The 27,708-nt window shown below is 44.0% G+C and overlaps 2 long non-coding RNA genes across 3 annotated transcripts; one reads left to right on the plus strand and one right to left on the minus strand.

Moving 5' to 3' along the window:
* Positions 1-10,124: 10,124 nt before the first annotated feature.
* Positions 10,125-10,609, plus strand: LOC120716516. Its single transcript, XR_005691965.1, has 3 exons — positions 10,125-10,153; positions 10,247-10,364; positions 10,454-10,609. It is a non-coding gene; the product is annotated as an uncharacterized LOC120716516 (long non-coding RNA).
* A 3,272-nt stretch (positions 10,610-13,881) lies between these two features.
* LOC120716517 lies at positions 13,882-17,274 on the minus strand. 2 transcript variants are annotated; one of them, XR_005691967.1, is made up of 4 exons: positions 17,112-17,274; positions 16,892-16,960; positions 15,061-15,122; positions 13,882-13,993 (listed from the first exon to the last, which is right to left on the minus strand). It is a non-coding gene; the product is annotated as an uncharacterized LOC120716517 (long non-coding RNA). The 2 variants fall into 2 exon arrangements; XR_005691966.1 differs by having other exon boundaries at positions 16,892-16,963.
* Between the last annotated feature and the right edge of the window lie 10,434 nt (positions 17,275-27,708).

Consider the following 27,708-nt stretch of genomic DNA (forward strand, 5'->3'; position numbering starts at 1 on the left):
AGAGTAAAATGGCATGATCCACTGTATCAAACGCAGCGGAAACACAGGAATCAAACCAGGGACGCTGCTGTTATGGAGCTGAACTGGAACCATTCAGACACTGAGGCCCTCTGAACACATTTTAATTACAGCTGTGCAGAGACACACTGATGACTGACTGGAACACTATGATTCACATTTTACATTAACACCATCCTCACACATGGTTTATATATGACCACTAGAGGGAGATGTTGGACTTTAAACACTAACACTAACATGCTCAGCATGTTCTGCTCCTAATATAATGGTAGTGTTTTAAATAATTTTGAATAAAGATGAGTAAGACTGTGCCGGTTCTTCCTGATCATGCTTTAATTCCTTGAATGTAAAATGAAGAACAGTAATTCCAGAACACAGTGAACAATGCATATACTATTATATATTGTACATATATTTATTAGTTTCAGATTTAGCCATTCTTGTATTTTGCTTGTTTACGTTATTGTATTTTGCACAACTCTGTTGCTTGTGAAGTTCGAACACAAGAATTTCACTCACATGTGCTGTACCAATGTACCTGCACATGTGATGTGACAATAAAAGTGATTTGATTTGATTTGATTTTGATTTGATTTAACATCCTTTGCTTAAAACCCTGACACATCACTTGACTATCGGAGTTAGACAAAGCTAGTTAAACTTCATCAATGTCAGTCTGCTCAATAGGAAAGTATTGTTTGTCATTTTCACCTGTTTTGGAACAAAAGAAAGTGCTGCAATCACAAGACAACCTCCAAGGGCCAATGGTTTATTACCATACTTTAAGAATGTAGTGTAGTTTTTCTTTTTCTTCTTATAAGTCCTCTTGTCATCAGATATCTTCATGAGATGAGTACCTGCAGTCCACCAAGGTTTTTCAGGTAGTCCAACTGTAACGGAGGCGGAAGGCTGGTTTTACTTCCACAGTGATTTTGTGCGAAGGAAGGAAACCTTCCTCCAAACGGATTGAGCAGTGGAGCCGCCAAGGGAAAGCACACATTAAAAACTGTATGATTAAAATATCAATCAATCTTTATTTATAAAGCACTTTTCATACAGAAAAAATGTAGCACAAAGTGCTTTACATAGTTAAAAGCAGCCCACCCCACCCTCCAACTCACTCCCCACACTCTCATTAACATAAATGATGTGAATACACACATATCCCCCCCCACACACACACACACATACACACACGCACACTTAAAGACTAAAAATTGGGCTGGGTTCACATGAGCCAAGTGAGGAAACACTATAACAGGGAGCCGTCTGCACTGGGAGCCGGTCACAGACCGCAACCTCCAGGCTGGGCACACAGCAGGAGGGAGGCAAAGGAGCCCCCCAGCCAGGCTGAGAGGACCCCCAGAAACCCAGCAGCCACGGTCAATCACAGCCCCGGTGCAGAGAGCGCCCTCCGAGGAAACACTGGAGATATGACACAATAGGATATATACAGAATAAAAAAATAAAATAAATAAGAACAGGATACAATATAAATATAAATATAAATATAAATATAAATAGAGTAAGAAGATTAAAAAATGAATAAGAATAAAATCAATAAATATTAGGTAAAGTCTAAATTAATAATAGAATAACAGGATAGAATAAATAAGCATAAAATAAATAAACGCTAAGTAAAAGCTAAATTAAAAAGGTGGGTCTTGAGCCTGTTCTTAAAAACATGTACGTTCTCTGCGGCCCTGAGCTCCTCCGGCAGGCTGTTCCACAGACGAGGACCATACCACTGAAAAGCTGCCTCTCCGTGAGTATGTGTCCTGACTTTAGGGACAATTAAAAGGCCAGTACCAGAGGACCTCAGGGTCCGCGAGGGTTCGTATGGTAAAAGCAGATCTGAGAGATAAGAAGGCCCAAGACCATTAAGACATTTAAAAACCAATAAAATAACTTTAAAATCGATCCTGAAACACACGGGGAGCCAATGCAGCGATTCTAAAACCGGTGTAATGTGGGCCCGCCCTCTGGTCTTCGTCAGAACACGAGCTGCAGAGTTTTGCAAAAGTTGTAAAGTTGAAATATTCTTCTTAGAAAGACCAGAGAGCAGGGCATTACAGTAATCAATGCGACTGGTAATAAAAGCATGCATCAGCATCTCCGTGTTGGCCCGAGAGAGAATAGGGCGGACTCTGGCTATATTTTTTAGATGATAAAATCCAATTTTGGTTACATGTTTAATATGTGGGATAAAACCAAGCTCAGAGTCAAAAATAACACCCAGGTTTTTCACTTGTAGCGAAGGACATAGTGAAAATGCCTCTAATTTAGACAAGAGTTTCTCTCTCTGAGCCTCAGGACCGACAATTAAAACTTCAGTCTTGTCCTGGTTAAGCTGTAAAAAGTTTTCTGCCATCCAAGATCTTATATCCAGGATACAGTTAAAAAGGGCATCCATTGGTCTGGTGTCATCAGGAGACACGGAGATGTACAGCTGCGTGTCATCAGCGTAACTGTGGAAGTTCACTCCATGCCTCCTGATGACACTGCCGAGAGGGAGCATATACAAATTAAAAAGTACAGGGCCTAAAACCGACCCTTGAGGCACACCACATGTCATTTTATGGATCTTAGAGGAGCATGTATCCATAATCACCATAAAAGTTCTGTCAGAGAGATAGGAAGTGAACCAGTTATGTACAGCACCAGAGAGGCCCACCATGTGTTTCAGTCTGTTTAAAAGAATAGTGTGGTCTACTGTATCAAAGGCTGCGCTTAGATCCAGTAGCACCAGGACTCAGAGCTTTTGGGAGTCCCAGTTACATCTAAGATCATTTAAAACCTTTAGGAGAGCCGTCTCTGTGCTGTGGTTCACCCTAAATCCAGACTGGAATATCTCCAGGATCTGTCTATCATTGAGAAAATCAGTAATCTGAGTAAAAACAAGTTTTTCTAAGATTTTACCTAAAAATGGTAAGTTGGATACAGGTCTGTAGTTATTAAAATCATTACAATCCAAATTGCTCTTCTTCAGAAGGGGTCTCACCACCGCCGTTTTAAAGGCAGCAGGGAAGACACCCAACTGAAGAGACCAATTCATCATGTATAAAAGCTCAGCCTCAAAAAATCCATAAAGTGTTTTAAAGAGTGAAGAAGGGATTGGATCTAAAAGACATGTGGTGGGTCTCACTGTGGAGAAAACTTTCTGAAGGTTCTCAGCATTAACCAGGACAAAGCTGTCCAGTGTCTCCTCAGGTACAATCGAGCCCTCAGATGTGTTTACAAACATATCGCGATTAGATAAAATATCAGATCTGATGGCGCTGATTTTTCCCCTGAAGTGGTCTGCAAACTGCTCACAGAGCGAGTCTGTGGGGGTTCTTTGGGAGCTGTTAAAATCAGGGTTAAATAAATGATCTATGGTGGAAAAGAGGACCTTGGGATTATTTTTGTTATTACTGATTATTTTGGCGAAGTATGAATTTCTTGAATTCCTTAATGTATTATTGTACATTTTAAGTTGCTCGCAGAGTATTTCATGGTTGATAGTATTTTTATTTTTCCTCCATCTCCTTTCTGCTGCCCTGCAATTTCTTTTGAGTTTTTTGACTTCTTCATTTCTCCAGGGTGATGCATGTTTTACGTTAATCTTTTTGGTGGTGAGTGGAGCAACGGAGTCAAGGCTTTTCTTCAGTTTGCTGTTGAAATGATTAAAAATCAAATCGCAGGGTGCAGGTAAAATCACAGGGGAGCATTCGTCTAAAACCCTGGTAAAATTTGCAGCCACTTCAGAGGTTAGATAGCGCCTCCTCACAGTTCGCACCGAGGTCTCCCGCTGAATAAAACCGGTGATGTTAAAAAACACACAGTAGTGGTCAGAGACAGCCAAGTCAACAACAGAGGACACGCTGGTGGACAGCCCATGGGTGATGACCAGGTCCAGAGTGTGTCCTCTGTTGTGAGTCGGCTGTGTGATGTGCTGGTAAAATCCAAACAGTGAAGAATGTTTAAGAATTATTTTGCTGCAGGATCAGAAGGATTATCTATGTGCAGGTTAAAATCACCGGTTAAAATTATCATATTATAGTTTGAATGTATGTTTGTTAAAAATTCTGAGAATTCCTTGATAAAAGCAGCGCTGTCTTTAGGTGGTCTATAAATTGTGACAGATAAAACTGGAGGGCTGCTGAAAACAATAGCATGGAATTCAAAAGTGGTAAAATGATCAAATAAAATTTGTTTGGAGGTGAGTGTGTTGTTGGCTAAAGATGCAGTCCCACCACCTCTCTTACCACTTCTAATAGAAAAAGAGAAATTAAAATTTGGTGGGGAGGCCTCAGTGAGAACAACTGGTGCATCCGAGCCCAGCCATGTTTCAGTTAAAAATAAATAGTCAAGTTTATTATCTAAAATTAAATCATTAATAATAAAAGACTTGTTCGACAGAGAGCGTACATTTAAAAGTGCCATACTGATTGAGACTGGTGGATTTTTGACAATAGAGTTGAATGGATGTTGATATTTTTGAAGAGGCCGTAGGTTATTAATGTTTTTGGAGTTACTGGATAATTTATTATATTTAAATAGTTAAAAATGCAAAATGAATTAACACAACCTTGGCCAAGGGGTAGCACAATAAAAGTCAATAAAACACAATATTAAAAGTCCAGTGGCCTGCGCCACAACCTAAAAGTCCCAGGGAGCTAAGAAATCCAGCAAGTGGTATAACCAAAGGAACCAGTGGAGTCCTCGCCTCCCTCTCGCACTCACGTCCTGATATGCTGAAGAAGGAGAGGAAGCAGCAGTCACTATTCTTTCCAGACAGGTTTACTTCATAAAAAAGGGATAAGTCAGAGACTTATCCCGGGTGGGCAGAGCTCTCAACTCCGCCCGCCGCTTCTTTAAAACTGGAAATCGGCATAGTGTTAGGAGGTGGTGGGTAGGTGTATTGTTGTTGTTTGGGTTTTTGTTTTCTTTTTGGTTATAGGTAGGCGAGGCGGGGCTTGATGGCATTCCAACACACCTGCGACGCATCGGACGTCATCAGTGAGCGCTTTTAGGGAGCAGAGTCACGGACGTCTGGTGTCGGAGTATTGTCGCTGTCATAAGTGGTAACGAGTTAGCACAGGCTGCATCTGTTGATTTTACGCTGTGGAGCTGTATGTTTTAAGGATCCACGTTTTGCCTGCTTCTCTTTGTCTTAGCCTGTTCCATCGCCTGCCTGCCTACCTAGGATTTTGTGTTGGCTAGTGTGGATCCGCGACGGAGTGCCACGTTTCATCAGGCTGCGATCACCGCAGCGGCTGTGGTTTGGGTGGTCAAGTAAGCTCTCCAACTCTCTCCGTCCACTTGTGTTTAACGTTCGGCTATCAACGGTACGCCCTAAGCTCTGTTTTGTTCCTTGTTGTCAGGAAGCTCCGGTGCGTCTGCTGCCTACCTGCATGCCTCGGCTCGTCTCATCTCCTCGGTGTTTATCTCCTGGCACATTTTTATCCATCACTGTATATAGCCCCTTCCCTTGTAAATATCCCCCTTACTCGTGTATATAAACTTGCATCACAAACTATTTTTGCGTCCGTGTGTGTGTTTCTGCCACGTAATCCATCTGTGTAATCCAGTACACCTGACAGAATACTCCGACCACTTTGATGGATTCGGCAGAACACACAGGTCCCGCGTCCGGCGATTTACTCCAGAAACACGAGGAGTCTTTGTCAAGCTTGTCTCTGCAGTTGGCGGCGTCCGAGCAATGGGCGGGCCGGGTTAATGAGACCCTGTCAGCCATTCAAGAGACTTTGGCTCGGTTAGTTCCTCCTACTGTTCCCGCTGCTCCTGCCCCCCCGCCCATACCGGCTGCCTCACGGGGTTTGGGCTCGGTTCGTGACCCTGCTCCCCCGGCTCTGGTGCCTTTTACGGGAGAGTTGGGCTGTTGCGGGGGTTTTTTGATTCAGGTTTCTCTGCTTTTTCAGTGGTATCCCCAAGCGTTTTCCGATGATGCTTTTAAGATTTCTCATGTTATCAGTGCCCTTCGTGATCGTGCTTTGGACTGGGCCGAGTCTTATCTCGCTCTGCATCCCGTGGAGACTGTCACGTATGAGCAGTTTGTTCGGGATTTTAAGGCTGTTTTTCATCACCCCCTGCGCTCGGATGAGGCCGCGCGGCAACTGCACGGGCTCCGCCAAGGGGGCCGGTCGGTGGCGGAGTTTTCTATTGATTTCCAGGTTAAGGCCGCGGAGACGGGGTGGGGTGATGACGCGTTGCGCGGGGCTTTCGTCATCGGATTGAATGATCGCATGAAGGATGAGCTCGCCACTCGTGACGAACCGGAGAGTTTCGAGGCTCTAGTTAATCTGGCTATTCGTATCGATAATCGCCTTCGCGAGCGTGAGAGGGAGAGGGGTGGCCGGTTCCGTGCTGGGAGTGGTGAGCGCACCGCGGGGCGCACAGTATCCCGTCCCCCTCCTCCCGGTTCGGCCCGCGCACGGTCTCCTCCGGTGCCCGCCGCTGAGGAGCCTATGCAGTTGGGTCGTACACGGCTGACGCTGGAGGAGCGTCGGAGGCGGTTTGAGGGACGGTTGTGTTTGTATTGTGGCCAGTCGGGCCATTTTGTGTCCACCTGCCCGTTGCGGCCAAAAGGCGGTGCCCACCAGTAATGGTGGGGGTACTGGTGGGTGGCACCTCCTCTCTTTCCCAAATTCCCCGCATGCAGCTTCCTGCTATCGTGAACGCCGCTTCTGGCACTTTCTCCACTAACGCACTTTTGGATTCTGGCGCTGAGCAGAATTTTATTGACGGCGGTCTTACGCGGCGTCTCGGTATTGAGACGAAACCCCTGCAGGTTCCCGTCTCCGTTGTGGCTCTCACCGGTCAGTTACTGCCCTCCGTCACTCATGAGACTGAACCGGTTTCGTTGATTCTTTCTGGTAATCATCGTGAGGTTCTTCGTTTCTTTGTTTTTTCCTCTCCGGAGTCTCCCATCGTTTTAGGTTACCCGTGGTTCGAGCGTCATAATCCTCATATCAATTGGTCCTCCCGTCGCATTGAGAGTTGGAGTAGCCACTGCTTGTCTCACTGTTTACAGTCTGCTCTTCCGCCTTCGCCTGTCTGCTCGTCTAAGCTGGCGCCCGAGGAGGTGGATCTTTCGTCTGTACCTGAACAATATCATGATCTGGGGGCGGTTTTCAGTAAACGCTGTGCGCTCTCGCTTCCCCCCCCATCGTCCTTATGATTGTGGCATTGAACTGTTACCTGGAGCTCCTTTGCCCACCAGCCGGCTGTATAACCTCTCTGGTCCGGAGAAGGCAGCCATGGAGAAGTATATTTCGGAGTCGCTGGAGGCGGGCCTGATTCGTCCATCGTCTTCGCCGTTGGCGGCGGGTTTTTTCTTTGTGGATAAGAAAGATGGATCTCTCCGACCCTGCATTGATTTTCGGGGTCTTAATGACATTACTGTGAAGAACAAATATCCTCTTCCCCTGATCTCTTCTGCTTTTGAACCTTTACAGGACGCGGTCGTTTTTACGAAGCTGGACCTTCGCAATGCGTACCATCTGGTGCGCATGCGCCAGGGAGATGAGTGGAAGACTGCCTTTAACACTCACCGTGGACATTACGAATATCTGGTAATGCCTTTTGGCCTGACGAATGCGCCGGCAGTCTTTCAAGCATTGATTAATGATGTGCTTCGGGACTTTTTGAATCGGTGTGTGTTCGTTTATTTGGATGACATCCTTGTTTTTTCGCGGTCTTTTGAGGACCATGTTCAGCAGGTGCATAGCGTTTTGCAGCGCCTTCTGGAAAACAAACTCTTTGTGAAAGCGGAGAAGTGTGTGTTTCATGCTCATTCTGTGTCGTTCCTGGGCTATGTCCTTGCTAAGGGGCGGGTGGGGCCTGATCCTGGCAAAATCAGAGCGATTGCTGATTGGCCGACTCCTTCCTCGCGCAAACACCTGCAGAGGTTTTTGGGGTTTGCTAATTTTTATCGCCGATTTATTAAGAACTTCAGTCAGATCACCCTTCCGCTCACCCGGCTTACGTCCTCGGCTCGAGTTTTCAGTTGGTCTCCTGAGGCCGAGCAGGCGTTTGCTCGGTTGAAGGAGTTGTTTTGTTCCGCGCCCATTCTCGCCCACCCGGATGGTGCCAGACAGTTGTGGTGGAGGTGGATGCTTCTGATGTGGGTGCGGGGGCGGTGCTGTCGCAGCGCTCGCCCGATGATGGCCGTCTCCATCCGTGCGCGTTTTTTTCGCGGCGGTTTTCTCCGGCTGAGCGGAACTATGACGTGGGTAATCGTGAGCTGCTGGCGGTTAAGCTGGCTTTGGAAGAGTGGCGTCACTGGTTGGAGGGGGCGGAACAGCCGTTTGTGGTTTGGACGGACCATAAGAATCTCTCTTACATTCGGAGTGCGAAGCGGCTTAACTCCAGGCAGGCCAGGTGGCAGCTGTTTTTAGCCGGTTCCATTTTACGATCTCGTTTCGCCCGGGTTCTCGCAATGTTAAGCCGGACGCCTTGTCCCGTCAGTTTTCCCCCGCGTCTGAGTCTACGGGGGTGGTTCCGATCATCCCCTCGTCTTGCGTGGTGGGGGCCGTGACATGGGAGATCGAGAGCCTGGTGCGCCAGGCGCAGCGGCAGGATCCGGACCCGGGTTCGGGCCCGCCGGGTATACTGTTTGTTCCGGCGGCCGTGCGCGCGCGTGTCTTGCACTGGGTGCACGCGTCTCGTTTTGCTTGTCATCCCGGCGTGCGTCGTACGGTTTCCCTGTTACGGCGCTTCTTTTGGTGGCCCGCTTTGGCGAGTGATGCCCGCAAGTATGTGCTGGCCTGTGACACTTGTGCGCGCAATAAGAGCCGTCATTTGGCCCCTCCCGGGTTGCTGCATCCCCTGCCTGTCCCTGGTCGACCTTGGTCGCATATTGCAGTTGACTTTGTTACCGGGTTGCCGCGTTCCGCTGGTCACTCGGTGATCCTCACCATTGTGGACAGGTTCTCCAAGGCGGCGCATTTTGTCCCTTTGTCTAAACTTCCTTCTGCCCTGGAAACTGCTCGCGTGCTCGTGGATCACGTTTTTCGGTTACATGGGATTCCTTTGGACATTGTGTCGGACAGGGGGCCTCAGTTTGTTTCTCGGGTGTGGAAGGCTTTTTGTACTGCTTTGGGGGTGGGGGTGAGCCTTTCCTCGGGCTATCACCCGCAGTCTAATGGACAGACTGAAAGGGCCAATCAGCAGTTGGAGTCCGCCTTGCGCTGTGTGGCCTCCTCTGACCCCGCTTCCTGGAGAGGTCATCTTGCTTGGATTGAGTATGCTTATAACTCTCTCACCTCGGCAGCTACTGGGTTTTCTCCGTTTGAGGTCTGTCTGGGATATCAGCCGCCGCTGTTTCCTTCTCAGGAGGCGGAGATTGCGGTTCCGGCCGTGCGGGATCATCTACGTTGCAGTCGGAGGATTTGGCGCCGGACTAAGGCGGCGCTGCTCCGGACCGTGTCTCAGACTCGCCGGGCTGCTGATCGGAGGAGAACGCCTGCGCCTCAATACACCGTGGGCCAACAGGTTTGGCTGTCCTCTGCAAATGTTCCTTTGAAGTGCGTGGCCAGGAAGCTTGCCCCTCGCTTCCTGGGTCCTTTCACCATCCAACGCATCATCAATCCTGTTTCCGTGAGGCTGCAACTACCGGCCTCCATGAGGATTCATCCTACATTCCATGTTTCTCAACTGCAGCCAGTTTCTCGCAGCCTGCTGTGCCCACCCGTGGAACCTCCTCCGCCCGCCCGGGTGGTGGACGGGGGTCCTGTCTATTCGGTCCGGCGGCTGCTGGATGTGCGCCGTTGTGGCCGAGGTTTCCAGTTTCTGGTGGACTGGGAGGGGTATGGCCCGGAGGAGCGCTCCTGGGTCTCTAGGGCCTTCATTGTGGACCCGGCGCTTATTGTGGATTTTTACAGGAGGCATCCTGACAAGCCTGGAGGACCGCCGGGTGGCGTTCCTTGAGGGGGGGATACTGTTAGGAGGTGGTGGGTAGGTGTATTGTTGTTGTTTGGGTTTTTGTTTTCTTTTTGGTTATAGGTAGGCGAGGCGGGGCTTGATGGCATTCCAACACACCTGCGACGCATCGGACGTCATCAGTGAGCGCTTTTAGGGAGCAGAGTCACGGACGTCTAGTGTCGGAGTATTGTCGCTGTCATAAGTGGTAACGAGTTAGCACAGGCTGCATCTGTTGATTTTACACTGTGGAGCTGTATGTTTTAAGGATCCACGTTTTGCCTGCTTCTCTTTGTCTTAGCCTGTTCCATCGCCTGCCCGCCTACCTAGGATTTTGTGTTGGCTAGTGTGGATCCGCGACGGAGTGCCACGTTTCATCAGGCTGCGATCACCGCAGCGGCTGTGGTTTGGGTGGTCAAGTAAGCTCTCCAACTCTCTCCGTCCACTTGTGTTTAACGTTCGGCTATCAACGGTACGCCCTAAGCTCTGTTTTGTTCCTTGTTGTCAGGAAGCTCCGGTGCGTCTGCTGCCTACCTGCATGCCTCGGCTCCGTCTCATCTCCTCGGTGTTTATCTCCTGGCACATTTTTATCCATCACTGTATATAGCCCCTTCCCTTGTAAATATCCCCCTTACTCGTGTATATAAACTTGCATCACAAACTATTTTTGCGTCCGTGTGTGTGTTTCTGCCACGTAATCCATCTGTGTAATCCAGTACACCTGACACATAGCTGTCTCGTAGCCTCCGCTGGTGCTGTCTCCGCTCTCCCCGCTGGTACTGTCGCTCTCTGTGCGCTGGTCCTCCTGCTGGTGCTCTCCGCGCTGGTCGTGCATCGTCCTTCCCTAACGCCCAGCTCCACCAGCCCCTTCGGCTTGCGGGCGCCGCCGCCTGGCACCACTTACTCCTGCCCGTCTCTCAAGCCTCTCGGTCGAGCTCCTGCCTTTGGTCTGCCAGGCCCTCTTATTGGCCTCTCTGGGATCTCTCGCAGGTGTGATCAGTTTATTATCAGGTAGGGGCGGAGTCTTTCCAGGACAAGTCACCAAATAAATACCATTAAAACATGCAGTAAAACTCATAAAAACAAACCAGTGTACAATATTAAAATATTAAAAAGGTAAAACGCAGCAAAACATGCATAGTAGAAAAACTTAGATAACTTGTCCCTTTCCACCCCGTGACACAACTTCTCCAGAAAGGCACATCCACATGTGCTATCATCCTTTTGCTGTATTTCCTAGTACAGCCTCAGGACTGTGGAGGAGATACACCTTGCTGGTGACCTCATCAACATCTTGAATGTTGTTTTTCCAGGTTTGCTAGTAGTTTCTGTTTCTGTCTCTTTTCTACCGGAGGACACAGCTGTGTTCCCTGTAATCTTTAGAAATCATAGGCTGCATTTAAAGCAGCTGAAAAAGCATCTCATAAATAGTCTATGACCTTGTTTAAATGACCTGTGAGTGTTCTGCTTCTGTTCTTGGAGGTCAAATCAACATGTACAGTGTTAAATATACATGGACCTATTAAAATCTAAAATGTATGTACTCTTTCATTTCTAACATGCTGCCAGATTTGAACTATCAAAGATGTACACATAATTCAACATTCACTTGAAGTGCTGCTTTTTATAAAAGCTTCAAACAGGTGCAGATTTCTCAGAAGACGTGTGTTCAGGTTGTGGTGCGAGCATGGGGCTCAGCCTCCTCATGCCTTCTCCTTTTGAGTTAGACACCAGGACCTGCTTAGTTTTCTGTGCTGGAGACATGAGCTGAAAAACTGCACAATAACACAGTGGAAATAAATACTGAGGACTGTTGATCTTGCACTGCTGCGTGCATCAGGTCCATTGTCACAAAGGTGTGTTCACCATCTCCAGACCTACAAGTCAAGCTAAGTATCGGCAGAGGTCTCTGTACTAGGGTTCAGATCTGCACATCTGAAGATAAATGTGCCATTATGACACTGACAACATGAAAAAGCATGCTTTCAGTATGGAGATAAATATGTGTCAAAAAGGTTGATGATGATCAACAAGCAAAAATTGTTCCACTGTTCTTCACACTATGACTTGAATGCAGCTGAAATTTGTGGATCTGTGTGAAAGTGCAACGTTAAATTTGTCTCAAAACATCACGTGGGCCTGCAACGTGATCTCTGTGTATCAGGCGATGTACCACATGTATTTATGGTTTTGTGACCTTTATATTATTACAAATTTGTAATATATATTTGTATATATTTTCCACCCTGAGCTGTTTGCTGTTTGCTGAGTACATACAGTTTTCGTGATTATTGTTTTTATTTTAAAATTATTGGGCCACTGCTATGTTTGATTTATTTGAAAATGGGCTGTTTTATTATTTGATTAATTTTCCACAAGCTCTGAACTCAAATAGACAAAATGATTTTCATTTCAAAGTCGGCCTGCACGTGCCAGTGTAGTTTTTTTCTCTTCTTCAAAGCATTCATAAAAAGTACAGACAGGTTTTCTTCTTATTAAGACATCTTATTATTTTTGTATTAAACATATGTATAGGAGCCGATTAAGCTCACTGGGACGAGCAGGTTACTGTATGAGAGCAGCTGGCCCGGGTTTGAATACGACTTGTGGCCTTTTGCCATGTCTTCCCCTCTCAGTCTCTCTCTCTCTCTCTCCCTCCACTTTCCACTTTCCTCACAACAAGAAGGTCCTTGGTTAAATCCATTCATCTCTGGCAACAGATTAAAAGCGTTCTATGTGGTCTGAAAGGACCATGATAATCCAAATGTTTGTAAGAATCTTAAGTGGTTTCTTTTGAGGTTATCAGTAAAAGTCAGAGTTCAGAGATGAATGATGGAACTACAACCCATCTGTCTGGAGAGCTTGTGGATGCATCTTCATTAGAAGAGAAAGAATAGTATGCAGGTCAAACTGGATAACTGCATTTAAAGTCTGACTGGAACAAACCTGTCAGATTTGGCCACTAGAGGGAGGTGTTTTAGTTTAGAAGCAGATAAGCAGGTCGTCACTGATGCTTCCACAGTTTATTCCAGAGCACAAGGAACACATCTAACATGTGCAGTGAACAGTAGGACCACAACATTTCTTTTTTCAAAACAACATTGTAAAAATGACTTTTACTTTGAAACCCTACTTTGAAAAAGGCCTAGGCACATACGGACCAGAGCTGTGATGAAATTCCCTGAGAGGAAATTCCCAGACTGTTGTTATGAATTGGGATTATATAAGAAGTGACTGAAGCACGCGTGGTTAGCCTGAAATCTATCCATCCATCCCCTTCGGCTTATCAAGGTCATGCATGAACTGGAGGCTATCGTAGCTCCCACAGTGCGAGAGAGGTGGGGGTACACTCAGGATATGTTCCCACTCTGCCAACACAGCAATAAAGATAACCGTTTACACTCAAATTCACACCTATTGAATCATCAATTATGGTAATCGCACTAACTGCATGTCTTTGGACTGTTGGAGGAAGTCGGAGTACCCGGACAGAACCCACACAGAAATGGTTAGAACACACAAACTCTACACACAGAGACCCTGGCAAGATGGTGGCTTTAAGCTGGGACTGTTTGTTTTGGGGTTTTATTACTAATTGTTTGTTTTATGCATTAAAAAAAAAGATTGGTGTATCAATTCTGGAAAACCAAACCACTACATATTTTTCCCATCTGATACTTTGTTACTGTGATACTTTCACAGTAACAAAGTCAGACTAAAAGTGCATTTATTAATGAAGCAAACAAACTAAACCACTACCAGCATTACAAAAGTGACCTTATTGTAAGCATTAAACATGTTAGCATACTTTTATTAGCATTGCTGAATTTAGATACCTATATCAATTAAGATTATATGATTTTTGAAGTATGTGAGTCTAAATAAGCCAAAGAAACACATAAAATACACAGAAAGTCTTTTGAACATGTGGATTTCCTTTGGTCTGAGGTGCTGGGGGACCAGTTAGAGACCAGCAGCTGGATGTCAGTGGTTGGACTGGTGGACTACTTCAGTGAAGAGTAGACGACGTCTGGTTCTGGTTTAAAGTCTGAACACAAACACACACAGTTCAAACAACAGGAAACATGATTGCAAGCTTTGTAGTTCAATAAAGACCTCAAATCTCCACCTCTCTGCATCACACACAGTCCCAGTTCAGACTTTACTGGGAACCAGTTCAGACACAAATCAGAGCACTGTGAAATTAGCAAGTCAAACAGGAACCCGAAGAGCTGAAATTAACTCATACATGTATACCTAGGGTCAGTTTGAAATCACAAACAAAAATAAACCCGTCATGTCCTGGACTGTGGGAGAGAACCTGCACATCCACAGGGAGAACATGTAAACTCCAGACATTAAGGCCTGAGTCTGGATTTGAACTCAGGACGTTGTTGCTGTTAGGAAACAGTGCTAACCATCACAAAACTGTGCAACCCTGAGCACAATCATTGTTAGCTTATAGTAGAAATGGGACCTGGTGGCCCTCAGAATCTGCTCTTCCTGCTGTGCAAAATGCCCCTTAAAAGCTGATGAGGCATTGTCATCACCCCGGCTGGCATGCTGACGGACAGCATGGACACCTGCATTGATGAATATGACAACTTGAGATCTAGGGGACAGAGTTTCAAAATGATACCAAGCTCATCTACTAAAAATCTCCGACAAGTTCAAATCTCAGTATCATTGACCTCAAGGTCAGAAGTCAAGTTTTCTGAAAATCTGTAAATGCAATAAATTGAGCTCAATGTGACAAAGGATAATGAAAGTGATACCACAGGTGTGTCTATCAGGAGGCTGATTTTTGTTTGTAGTCATCCATTTATAATTACAGAATCACTTGAATTACATGTTATGTGACATAAAACTCTTAAGTATTGTTCCAAGAGAAGGGGGGAGGCTCTTTTATCACTGATCTAATGTTTAGCTGTCCATGTCTCATTTAACAGGAACAGGTTTGTGTGCTTGTTCAGAGATGAGAAGTGTGAGTGTGATATCCTTCACAAATCTGAGATCTGAAATTGAGTCATGATGTGGTTGTGTTAGCTTAGGTTAGGAGGATGTCTGGAAACAGAGTAGCCTTTATTCAAAGTTAAAAGTCAAGAGCAGCTGTACCTGGGCCTTCTTTGTTCAGATGGTTTCAGGTTGGTAAGTTCTCACTGCTGAATGGACTGCAGCTGGATGTAAAATAAAACACATTTAAATGACTGCAGGTACAACAGCTACAGCACTGTGCTATTATCACACTAGAGCAAAAAGTTTACTATTATTTGTAGTATTATCATATTTTTTGTAAAGTTGCATCATGAAAAGTTTAACTGACAACTCTTTATAAAGATTAAAACCTTTGTAAAGTTTCCATTTTTTTAACAGCTCTGCTGAGAAACACAGACCACCACAAAGAACTGGGGAGAGTTTCTGAGAATAACAAGGTGGACAACCACAAACACACCTTCTTCTTCCATTGCAGACCGACGCTCTTTACCACAGAGCAAAGAGCAAAAATCTGCTCACAGCACGACCACTTTAAGTGCATTGAGGCAACTGTTTTTCTGATTTGGTGCTGTATAAATAAATCTGAAATGACCTAAATTATGATTGGCCAAATAACAATGCACTGCAGTGAGAAGCAGCTTAAGACTATATTTTACTAGAATCAATATCAATATGAATGTATCTCTTTTACATATTAGTGTGTCAAAGACACTAGCAAAATATTAATGTTGTTAAGGTGACACTCAGAATGCAAATATATATACTGATGTAGATATGATTTAAAATGCTATTGTCATTTAAAAAACTCAAAGGCTAAATTCGAAATAAAAAGTGAATGCTGAAAGAAGATCTTAATCAAATGAATTTATCCTTTGTGTGCAGAGTTTCCAAATGATGTCTCCACGTTCCTTCCTGTGTTTAAAATGAGCAGCTCTGTGTTGAAACGCCTGCAGCTGAAGTGTTTTCTTTCTATCAGAAACAGGATGCTGGACGACTGCAGAGCTGTTAGCTTCAGTTAACCACAGACCACAAACACACAGTCCAGCTCACAGTGAACAACACTCAGTAAGTACAGTATGAAACACACATGGTAACATTCGTCTAAGTTAGCCAATGTTTAATCAAAGGACACAGATGTATATATAGGTGTGAACTTAATTGTTATGATTTTAGGCTTTTGATCAAAAATAGTTTTACTGTTACAATAATCTGCATTTCTACACTTCTGATCATCCCTCACTGCTTCATAATGTCCTCAAAATTCATCATATCACCAAAGTCATAAACAGTCTTCATGGACTAAATCTAATTCTACCTACAGTCAAACACTCAGCAGCAGTCTTATATTGACTCTGAGCAGAAATGTGCAGTTGTTTTATAACCTCTGCCTAAATGAAAGGGAAACAACAAGGGCAGATGCAGAATCACCAGACACCATCTGATAAAACATGATTTAATGGTTTGATGACTTTGTCATAGAAAATAAGTAAGTAAACCACACAAGTTATACTTCTACTCTTTATGTGTGAGCTGGTCTTCTAGTAAGGATTTTCTAATAAGTCTTCATTAGAACAATAAACAGACTGAGCTGAAACTTGCAGAGGTGAAAAGAACAAGTGCAAAAAGCTGCTGTTCCTCTAATAATCACTTTCCTAAAGAAATTTATTCCCCACACAGTAATCCAGGAAGTTACCATAAGTATATTGAACTCCATCCTTACTATGATAAAAAAGAAGCTGAAACTTTCTGATGTTCATATACTTTGTGTTTAAGCTGCTGATTGGCTCTTTGATAGTGTGGCAGCCATCATGTTTGTTACTACAACTTTTAAGCAAAGTATGCCTTACCTATTTATGAATGTCCTCACATTATAAAACATACCACACATCTACTCCCAAAACACACACAGACACAAAACACTAACAACCCAGTGTAGGAAACACAGTGATACCTCTACTTTGTATTTTGACAGCATGGTACATGACACGTGTGATAATGTCGTCTTCTCCAGCTTGTTGATCTGCTGAAATTTTACAAAATGAAAAATATTTCAAATTAAATATCTAAACAGAGATTACATTTAATCAAGTCGTTACTGTGATCATCATGAGTGTGAACTTTATTCTACTAAACAAACTCAGACATGAAAGATCAGGAAGTCTGAGTCTCACCTTCAGGTTTCCTGTGAACACATCGTCTCACCAGCAGAACCAGTAACACCAGTAGAACCACAACACAGACTGATACAACAAATGAAAACACAGAGAGAACAGGAGGAGAGAGTGATGGAGGAAAAATGATGGAGGTGGAACCAGAAGGAGGTGTGGATGTAGGTGGAGGTGTGGTGGTGTGTTCCCCTAAAATAAAGCAAACACAGTCATTAAGTTGTCGTCACATTGTGAATGTTGAAAGCTGCAGAAACACAGACAGGTGAGTGTGTCACCTGTGACAGTGATCCAGCTGGATGGAGACTCTCCATGACCGCTGATGTCACACTTGTAGAGGCCTTCATCAGACCTGGAAACATGCTGGATGGTCATGTGACCTGTAGGCTGCTTCCTGATGAGGGAGCCATCTTTATAGAAAGCAGCTGGGAGGTTGGAGGGAGTGGTCTTTGTTTTACAGAGCAGAGTGACGTCATCTCCCTCCATCACAGGGAGGACAGGACTCTGCAGGATCACTGATCCACCTCAACACAGAGACAAACTACAGCATTTCATCCATTTACACACAGCTTCATCAACACTAACTCCACACACTCAGCTTACCAGCGACTGTCAGGTTAACCATGTTACTGATGGGACCCTCTCTGGACTCACACCAGTAAACTCCACTGTCAGATTCATATACTTTGCTGATTTCACAGGAAGAACCAGCTGGTTTTCCCCATCCATCTCCACACTGAGTGATGTTCGGTTTGCTTGTGTTTCTCCTCAGAGTCCATCCAGCAGAGCTGTCGTCCTCCTCACAGCTCAGAGACACAACGTCTCTTTTAAAGAACTGAGAGCTGCTGGGACTCACAGTCAGACGAGCTGTGAGGGTTAAAATGAAAAACTGATGATCTGCTTGCTGTTGTCAAGAGTTATAATTTTGTAATTATTGCTTCATTTCAACAGTTTTTTATTCAAAATCCATTGTGAAACATTTCATTTTCAGAGTTTGAAATGTGAGCTCCATTTTACAAACATGAACTCAATCAGGTCATATCAGTGAGCATTTCTCAGGTTTAAACTGTGACAGAAGAAGGTTACTGACCTTGGTTTGTTGTGCAGCTCAGCAGTGAGATCAGAACTAAAGAGAAATGACACTCAGGTTGATTTGAGGTGAACATAAAGAACAACTCCACACAAACAGCAAAGCTATATGTGGAAGGAAATGACTCCTCGAGTTTCATATTCAAAAAAAAAATTACTGCGCTAGCTTACGTTGTTGCAGTTCTACAGGGATTTAAAAATAGTTACGCAAAATGGAGTGTGCTTCCTCCCACTGGTTTTAAAGGGTCAAACACAATTTATAAATCATTTCATTTTATTTTTATTAACATATCTCACCACATCCAAACTTTTCTGACACACGCCATACCACATTTGCATCGGAATATCATGCAGTGGACAGCAGGAAAAAAGCATGTCAAGAGCTACTTTGCAAAGTGCAAGCTAATCAGCAGCAACTCCATGTTTGGACCCAACAAGGTGACTGGAATTTGGCTAGCTTTGCTAGTGCTTTAATATAAAGCCATTCATAGATGGGGGTATGCCAAAACATTCTTGAACTTGAACCACTTTGTGCTCAGATGCGTGGCGTGCAGCTTGGTGAGCTGGTCACTCGGGTGGTATAGCTTTTATTTATTTATAGTATTTCATGAACATGACTGAACATCTGAAACAGCTCAGTGTCAGGACTTATCAAAGTGTCTGAAATGTAACATTCCAACTTCCCCCTTAGTGTGTTTGTTGGGCAGCTTAGATAATGTCACTACAGATAAGAATATCGCCCATATGGTTTTCACTGCCCTATGCATAGCCAAGAAAACAATCCTCATGAACTGGAAAAATAAAAATAATCTTAATTCTAACCAATATAGAAATTATCTATTAGATTACATTAGTCTTGATCCAGCCTCTGCCACATCAGATCTTTGATCAGCTCCATCACCTAGTGGGGGGGGGGGGTCATAGTTTGGTCCCACCTTCGCAGTTGTGATTGGTGTGGGGGTAGGGTCAGGCTTGGGGCGTCGGGGGGTTCCCCAGGAGCATCTTCCTTGTGGGGCTCAACCTGGGGTAGCGGTCAAGGCCTATTAGTGGCTCTGCTGGCTCTTAGGTGACGGTGCAGGGTGCCGCCAGTGCATTGAACCACCTGGGGGGCTCTTCAACTGGTGGGGGAGGTTTTCACATCTTGCAGGAGCTTTCCTCTCTTCAGGAACTCACTCTGCAGGAGCGGGAGATACAGGAGAGGTGGATGAAGATCTCAGCCTGGGCGTCTATTGTCTTGTGTAGTCTGGAAGATGAGTGGATGACGGGGTGGGTGCAGTTTTCTCTGTGGTGGGGTCGGGTGGGCTGTCCCGGGCTCTGTGGGGCCGGGCGGCCCTGCTGTTCTGGGCCCCGGTCCAGATGGGCCTGGGCCCCCTTTCCCTGGCGGGTTGCGGAGTATGGGGGTGCCTACTGGGGTCAGCGGGGGAGCTGGCACGCTACACGGACTCCAAAAGACCATCAGAGTGTACACCTCACCCCTGGCGTCGTTGCCCACCTCCCAATTTTAAATACACATAGACCCGATTGGCGTCTGGAGTGTGGGGCCTCCCTGCTGCTGCCAAGTCGGGGTGGTCTGCTTCCCTCCACCCTAGTGAAAAGGGTGACACCACCTCGGTCTGGGTGCAGTTTCCCCCTCCAGGGGCAAGGGTACCTAGACCTGGGGCTTAGAGTACCCTTGGGGAGTGTGATTGTGTGTACAGTGTCTCTTTATGTCTGTCTCCACGTTGGATGAGTGTTTAGTAATTGCATATAACATAAACAGATTTTGTGACGGGAAACTGTTCTTGAAGTACAGAGAGAGAGAGCTGTGCATGAAGTGTGATTTTATTGTGGTGGAAGCAAAACCGTAAAAGTCAGAGGGAATTCATGACGATGTTTATGTGAAGCGAAGTTTGGATCTTTTGCTGCTGGTTAGGTCAATATTGTTTGGAGAGAGATAAAACTAACAGCTTTAACTCTAATAACAGTCACAAGCAATGTTCCCTCTAATTTTATATGTGTCTGAATAAACACACAAACTCCCTGAGCGATCCCTTGGACCACTGTGAGCAACATTAGATGTGTGCACTGTGGTCACGCCAGCATTGAATCCATCCAAGTTACATGGTTTATTAAAATGACAACATTTACATGTATTCTAGAATACTTTTAATTAACTGCTTTAGCTCACTTACAATGAAAATTAAAAAAAAAAAAATCTTGTTCATGACCTGTGTTGTATGTTAACACTATTGGAAGTAAAAATATTGATCCCACACAAATTATTTGTGCCACTCCAAAAAATAATTTCTGTCCACTATGAGATAAAGGAGAACAACAGCCTGATACCTGCAGGCCTGACAACAGGAGATGTAGCACTCCTTTAACAGCTGTAACATTCAGCAGTCGCCTCATTGTTCTGACACACACAACAAAACTATTGACTACACTACACACTAACTACACAAAATTTGCGCTAAAGTTCACAAATCTCTCACATCTCAAAACACCGCCCTCACTCCTAAAACTTTTCTCCTCCCTAAACAACTGTTGATTGGTCGACATGGTACATTTTTGTAAGTTATAGTTTTGTTTTTGCTCACAGGCTTTCGAGCGTTTTCCTTATAAAACGCCTTTTTTACCGTTTCTTCCCGCAGTAAATATAAACAATGACAGTATTCAGGAAGAAAACCAAACATTGCATATTTTTATCATAACTCTGGTTTTACGTGGCCTATCAACACAATTTAAAAACTGGTATAAAGTCCACAGTTTTTCCGTCATTTGTTCCGTCTGTCCTGCTCAGATCTCCAATGGTTCTACACATTGGCTTCACTCCACATCAGCCACGTCGCTTTGCTAGCTAAAACACTGGTGTCGGCACATAAGGACGCTGTCATAGCCTGTCAACGACGTTGATTAGCTGCGTATATACGAATGTGAATCGCATCATTGGCTGGACTATGGGATAAGGTGGCATCGTTCTAATCCCATACAGGAGCAGCCAGTCACTCACTGACTAACACTGCAAAACAGAATTGTTAAAGTTTTAATTTTATTTTCAATTCAGGTTAGAAGTTTTTTGCCAGCAGTGTGCAATTGCGCACACGTGCAGCTTAGAGGGAACATTGCCTGACATTAATTAATTCTTCAATCTTAAATATGATCAACCTATCTCTAATAATCGGATATGTACCACAGGCCTTCAAGCTGGCTAAAACCTTTACTCAGACCCAGCAGTCTTAGCTAATTATAGGCCAATCTCCAACCTTCCTTTCATATCAAGAATCCTTGAAAGAGTAGTTGTCAAACAGCTAACAGATCATCTGCAGAGGAATGGTTTATTTGAAGAGTTTCAGTCAGGTTTCAGAGCTCAGCACAGCACAGAAACAGCTTTAGTGAAGGTTACAAATGATCTTCTTATGGCCTCTGACAGTGGACTCATCTCTGTGCTTGTCCTGCTAGACCTCAGTGCAGCGTTCAATACTTTTGACCATAATATCCTATTAGAGCGATTAGAACATGCTGTAGGTATTACAGGTACTGCACTGCAGTGGTTTGTATCATATCTATCTAATAGACTCCAATTTGTACATGTAAATGGAGAGTCCTCTTCATACACTGAGGTTAATTATGGAGTTCCACAGGGTTCAGTGCTGGGACCAATTCTGTTTACACTATACATGCTTCCCTCAGGCAGCATCATTAGAAGACTAACTTTCTGCTTCTTAATTCAGATAAAACTGAGGTTATTGTACTCGGCCCTGAAAAGCCTAGAAATATGGTATCTAACCAGATTCTTACTCTGGATGGCATTACCTTGGCCTCCAGTAACACTGTGAGGAACCTTGGAGTCATTTTTGACCAGGACATGTCCTTCAATGCACATATTAAACAAATATGTAAGACTGCTTTCTTCCATTTGTGCAACATCTCTAAAGTTAGAAATATCCTGTCTCAGAGTGACGCTGAAAAACTAGTTCACACATTTATTACTTCCAGGCTGGACTACTGCAATTCATTATTATCAGGATGTCCTAAAAACTCACTGAAAAGCCTTCAGCTGATCCAAAATGCTGCAGCAAGAGTCCTGACAGGGACTAGAAAGAGAGAGCATATTTCTCCTGTTTTGGCTTCCCTTCATTGGCTTCCTGTTAAATCCAGAATTGAATTCAAAATCCTGCTCCTCACATACAAGGTCTTAAATAATCAGGCCCCATCTTATCTTAATGACCTTGTAGTACCATATCACCCTATTAGAGCACTTCGCTCTCGCTCTGCAGGCCTACTTGTTGTTCCTAGAGTATTTAAAAGTAGAATGGGAGGCAGAGCCTTCAGTTTTCAGGCCCCTCTTCTGTGGAACCAGCTTCCAGTTTGGATTCAGGAGACAGACACTATCTCTACTTTTAAGATTAGGCTTAAAACTTCCTTTTTGCTAAAGCATATATTTAGGGCTGGACCAGGTGTGTCATGATCCTGGGTCGTTGATCCAGCGTTTTGTCTTTCTTTTTGGTTTCATCTTGTGTTTGGTGTTTCTTCTGATTCTGTATTAATTCCTTGGGTTGGTTGCCGTGTTTATTATCCCTACCTGTGTCTCCCTTCTGTGCTCCGTTCAGGTCCCTGCGTTTTGTTGTAAAACAGTCTGTGTGTTTCCGGTTTTACTTTGTAGGTCTGCTTCTCATCATGTCCATTAGTGTCAGCTGTGTCCACCCCTGCATGTCATCTCCTCATTACCTAGTGTGTATTTATAGTGTGTGTTGGCTTCTGTTCATCGTTGGATTGTCTGTGTTTCTTGGTGTAACTACGTCGCTCTGCATTCTCAGCCCACGTTTCATGCTTAGGTTTGTCATTTAGTTTTTCCAGTCTAGGTTTTTTCAGTCATTTGTCTTTTCTCACTGCCTGTTCAGTCGCTCCACTTCTGTAAATAAAACATCATTCTCATCACCAGTCCACTGCCTGCATTTTGGGTCCTTTTTCTCCTACACCACACGGCTCACCCCGCCAGCCGTGACAAGGTGACCCTGAATCCTCCCTTAGTTATGCTACAATAGACGTAGGCTGCCGGGGGATTCCCATGATGCATTGAGTTTTTCCTTTCCAGCCACCTTTCTCATTCGTTCTCATTCATATGTGTTAATAGACCTCTCTGCATTGAATCATATCTGTTATTAATCTCTGTCTCTCTTCCAAAGCATGTCTTTATCATGTTTTTAGGGCGCTCTGTAGCTCTGTAGTTTTATTAGATTGAACTTCTGCTTTTAATACGGTTGACCATAACATTCTCCTTACAAGGGTAGAATATGTTGTTATTTTTAACCCTTGTGTGGTGTTCATATTTTTGTTACTCAGCCAGTGTTCATGGGTCTGGTGGACCCGCTAGAGTTTTGGCTTTCCAAATTAACACTATCAAACAATTTTATGTTAAATTACTCAACAGATGTTTACTTCATCCCAATTACAAGCCATATGAACAGTAAACATGGTTAATTTTTTCCCTTTACCTTTGTTAGATCACATTTATGAATTAATGTGCTTCTCGTTTTTTTTTTTTTTATAAAATGTTATAAAAAAATAAATCAGTTATAATCAAGTGGAGTGAGTGGAAAGACACAACACATTTACACGTGAAGCAATATGTTTCACAACTAAATGGGATCAGCTGCTCATCAATGGTGACATTAGGCCCAGGGTTGTAAAACAGGGGGAGGTGGTGCACACATTTATCCCACACTGTCCTGATGGCAGCTAGCTTGTCTCTCTGCCGTCGAGCTGGTCTGTCATCTCGGTTATCAAGACGGATAATCCTGGAAATTTTGTGGAAGTTTTCCAGAGACATTGATGCACAGAAAGGTTCTTGCCGGTTTCTGCATCCCACAGGGATTCTGTGGATTCCCCTTTGGACCTGAAAACTCCTGCAAGATGAATTTGGTCCATCTCCTTCCACCTCTCTCCAAAGACACACCTTCCTTCTAGATTACTGCAATCCAGAATAATTTTCTGGATGGAATCTGGGATGAAAAGCTCAAATGAAGCCTTGATGTCCTGCACATGAGTAACTGTCAGCCATGTTGGCCCTGGCTTATCACAGTAACAGCTCTGCAGGGTGGCTCATTTCTTGGGCAAGAAGACAATTCAATTTCACCAGTTATTGACATCCATATTTCTTCACTTGCTGTCTGGTGGGCTTGTTCTGGTCCTGGAGCTGGCTGCAGATGGGTCTTCGTTTTGTTACTAAATGATGCTCAACCTCATCCTCTTCTTCAAAGTCACTGTCAGACTCTGAATTTTCAGAAATGTGAAATATTCTGAAACCTCTTTGTCAACATCATCATCCGAAGCCCCTCCCTCTTCCAAAATCAATTGGATGGCCCTCGCAGCAGATAATCTTTTGCCATCTTTGCCAGTGTGGTTCTGATCAAGTCTTATTTATAGTATTATGCCCCTAATTTGCAAGTGGGACAGGGTATCAGAAAATAAAATTTGGATCCCTCAAAAAAGAGGGTAAAATGTGTGGGAATGTAAGTAATGTAAGTTAGCAAGGACAGGGATCGTCCCTGTCCTTGCTAACTTACACTGGCTTCCCATCAAATATCATATTGATTTTAAAATCCTTTTGCTCACTGTTAAACATTTAAATAACTTAAAACTTCAAATAACCCTAGCTACTTGATCTCCTTGACCTGTATAACCCAAAGTTCTTCCAGCCAACTGCTCTTAATGCAACCACGGTCTGGTTTAAAAGCCTTTGCTATTGCCGCTCCTAGACTCTAGAATAATCTCCTAGTAGATATCCGTACATCGGAATCTATTCAATCATTCAATTTGTTTCCCGTTCTGCCCGCATTGCTGTACTATTGTGATTGTGAAGCATTGTGATGTATGCTAGTCTTTTAAAATGTGCTATAGAAATAAACTTTGATTGACATGTACTTTATCTTTAAACCTACTGTATGGCTCTCATGGAATTACATTTTTAAAATATGGCGTTCACGGCTCTCTCAGCCAAAAAAGGTACCCGACCCCTGTCTTAGAGTGATCATAATGATTACAGTCATGTGCACTGAATACACTGTGATTATATCGAAAATATCCACTACTTATAATGACACAGAAAGGTCATGTGTCCACTGTGCAGCTGTGTTGATATAACGAGTGAATGATTTGATCTTTTCACTGCCTGCTGTGTTTCCTCGACTCCTGAGCAAAGATAAAGAGTCAGTTCAGACCTGCAGTTGGTCCTCGTGGTGTTTGAACTTGAATTCAGCCTGATTTGTTTTTCATGTCTTCTCCTCCATCATCAGTTATCAGGAGAGCAGACAGTCAAAGTACAAGAATTCAAACAAACACAGAGATTCTACTTACAGAGCAGACACAGCACAGATGTTTCCTTCATCGTCCTTCTCACTCATTTGAGCTTTTTTTCATTTCTGTCACTGACACCAAGTAAAGCCCGCCCTCTTCCTCTGAGCACCAGCTTTCTATTGGTTCAAAGACAAAGGTGGGATACTACTTTTCATCGTGTAAATATTATTATTTTTTGTATGTTATTAACAGATTAATTTTTAAGATGTAACTTGTCTGTGAAGGTTCAGGGGGTCCTTTTGTCCCTCTGTGGGGGGGGCACTCCCACTAGGTTTAAATCGGGGACTCCAGATTCTCCATTCTCGTATTCTCAAAATGAGGAGAATGAACAGTCTTTTTAGCCCAACAAATCAGCAGCCTTGGAATAAACGATTTTAGATTTGATGTTCTTAATAGGTTTTGAAGAGTGTTTACGTTTTTGGTATTAACCATCTCAGGAGGAACATGAAAAAAGAAATCATTTTCACTCCCCACCAGGAGTTGCTTGGTGAAGGAAGAGTGTCGGTGGCATGAGTGCTGCATTCTCTGGGAGAGGGAATTGAGCTGTGCCTCCAGTGTGCAGAACAACAGCACCGAAGCTGAGGTGTGAATGCCTGCAGACACCTTGAACAAGGTTTTGATACCAAAAAAGCTTTATTTATTTATCCAAAATAATTATTATTATTTGTTAACTGACGAGTTTCAGGTTTTGTTTTTTTTACCACAGAATGCAGGTTATGTTACAGCAAATTTATGACTCTTACTTTCCATTGTTTTTGGAAGTGCATTATTTGAATTATTTAAAATGACAGAAAAACCTTCCCTTTCTGAGAGATGTCCAGTTTGATATCCTGAGCTTTTCTAAGCAGCTTACCACCTCTGCTGAAAAACATCTGATTAGAAAGGACCAGTGGGTGTTTCTGAGAAAATGGAAGTCAGACGACCACAAAGGTGCCATCTTCTTTTAATACAGACTGAGACGCTTCACCACAGAGCACAAAGCAAACTTTTTTCTCACAACATGAACACTTCTGTTAGCCAAACCAGGACACTCTGTGGTGAGAGGTCTCATCACAGTAAAACTACAGTTAACTAGTGTCAACAACAGGAAGTTGTTTTTGTGGTTTCAGAAGTGAAAGTAATGTATTGTATCATAGTAGGTTAAGCCTGGTCAGTTTTTCTCCTTAGACACCTTGTACTGACAATGAAGTCTTCATGTGAACAACTTGTTTACATTTTAAATCCTAATCAACTCTGTTGAGGGATTTAATGCTCAGTCATGGCACAACACAAGGTCCAAAGTGGTCCAGAGGCTGAAACTACACCATTAGTTGTGGCCAAATGTGTTAAAAAAACACAACATTTAACGGTGTCACGGTACTGGGTCATGAACCCAGTGCCTTTGGTTTATTATTGAACTAATAGTTCCAACTATTGTCTTGTAATCGGAAGGTTGCCGGTTCGAGCTTCGGCTTGGACAGTCTCAGTCGTTGTGTCCTTGGGCAAGACACTTCACCCGTTGCCTACTGGTGGTGGTCAGAGGGCCCGGAGATGCCAGTGTCCGACAGCCTCGCCTCTGTCAGTGCGCCCTAGGGTGGCTGTGGCTACAATGTAGCTTGCCATCACCAGTGTGTGGATGGGTGGATGACTGAATGTGTAAAGTGCTTTGAGGTCCATAGGGACCAAGTAAAGCGCTATACAAATACGGTAAATGGCCATTTACCATATTTTATCATATGATTACCATATGATTCTTTTGCTTATATTACATTCTTAGTCCTTGGATTATGGTTTCTGTTTCATATAATCTCTGCTTCATGTTCCCATGTTCCACGTTTTAGTGCCTATAGTCGGGGTCATGGTGTTTGTCTCAGTTTCCTGTTTTACGTTGGTAATTCCAATTCCCATGTTTCCGTTGTCAGTGTTGTTTCCCCGAGTGTCATCATGCCTGAATTGTCCCTGCTGTGTTTCCCTCCTGTCTTGCATTCTCTAATTACGACAGTATGTATTTAAGCCCTGTGTTTTTGCCCTTTGTTGCGTCCTTCATGTTAGCTGTTTGTTCATCCCTCGTCCTTTGTCGTCCTTGGTTATGACATGGCACGCCATGCATTCCTAGTTTAGGTCATCCCTCCTAGTTTGAGTTTTGGTGTTGTTTATAGGACTCATGTGTTGTGTTTTACATTTTACATTAACACCA

Source organism: Simochromis diagramma, unplaced genomic scaffold (assembly GCF_900408965.1).
Source record: "Simochromis diagramma unplaced genomic scaffold, fSimDia1.1 OVJJ01000776.1, whole genome shotgun sequence".
Classification (NCBI taxonomy): Eukaryota; Metazoa; Chordata; class Actinopteri; order Cichliformes; family Cichlidae; genus Simochromis; species Simochromis diagramma.